The sequence below is a fragment of the Chinchilla lanigera genome, unplaced genomic scaffold, assembly GCF_000276665.1.
Source record: "Chinchilla lanigera isolate Chin_1 unplaced genomic scaffold, ChiLan1.0 scaffold00057, whole genome shotgun sequence".
In the NCBI taxonomy this organism is placed as follows: Eukaryota; Metazoa; Chordata; class Mammalia; order Rodentia; family Chinchillidae; genus Chinchilla; species Chinchilla lanigera.
In genome coordinates, this window is record NW_004955458.1 from 3552269 (window position 1) to 3553356 (window position 1088).

Sequence of the window (1088 nt, forward strand, 5' to 3'; positions counted from 1 at the left end):
CCTGTCTCAAAAAAGGCAAAAATAAAATAAAATAAAATAAAATAAAATAAAATAAAATAAATTGAGATATAATCAAATACCATAAATTTTACCCTTCAGAAACTTTTGAGCATGATCATATTTGTATTTTAGAGACATTACTATGGCAAGCAGTGGAGAGGATGGATTAGGAGCAGGCAGTTTGGGAGTAGGGACAGAGCAAACAAAATTATTGTAACTGAGCTGGGCATGTTGGCAGATGTGTGTAATTCTAGCATTTGGGAGGCTGAGGCAGGAGGATCAAGAGCTCAAAGCCAGCCTAGAGCTAGGCATGGTGGCTCACATCTGTAATCCCAGTGTTTGGGAGGTTAAGGCAGGAGGATTACCTTGAGTTCAGGGTAAGCCTGGAGTACATAGTGAGTCTAAGGCCAGCCTGAACTAGGTAATGAGACGCTCTCTTAAAAAACAGAAACAAACAAAATACCCCCCAAAAACAACAAAAAAGAAACACCACCACCAACACCACCAAAAACAAACTGTCAGTATTTGGCCATATTTGCTTTATCTTTATTGGTTGTTTTTGCTTTTGGCTAAAATATTTAAAAGCAAATATCAGAATCTTGTAAACCCTGCAAATTCAGTTTATGTATTTGTTAAAAATACAAATATTTCCTTGCATAAACACTATGTCACTTCACACTAAAATAACTATCAAACCCAGTTCATATAAAATTTTATTAGTGCTAGGCATGGTGGTGAATGTCTGTAATCCCAGCACTCGGGAGGCAGAGGCAGGAGGATCGTTGTGAATTCGAGACCAGCCTGGGCTACAAAGTCAGCTCAAGGCCAGCCTGAACTGCATAGCAAGACTCTGTCTCAAAACAGAACAAAGACCAAAAAAGATGGTCTTTAACTTTTTTTTTTTTTTTTTTAAATGCTGAAAACTAAACCCATGGCCTTGCACGTGCTAAACATGCACTTTACTGCTGAGTCAACCCCCAGTCTTACAGTTTTAAAAATCAGGCTCTAAAACCAAAGAGCAGGGGCTGGGGGTTTAGCTCAGCAGCACAGCGCCTGCCTGGCAAGTGCGAGAGGTCATGAGTTTGATT

At 39.4% G+C, this 1088-nt stretch overlaps 1 protein-coding gene across 3 annotated transcripts in view; it reads right to left on the reverse strand.

Annotated features, from left to right (window-relative positions):
* The window catches only part of Pmel (premelanosome protein), a 10599-nt gene that overhangs the window by 7414 nt on the left and 2097 nt on the right, over positions 1-1088 (reverse strand). The gene's annotated exons all lie outside the window — the stretch shown is intronic.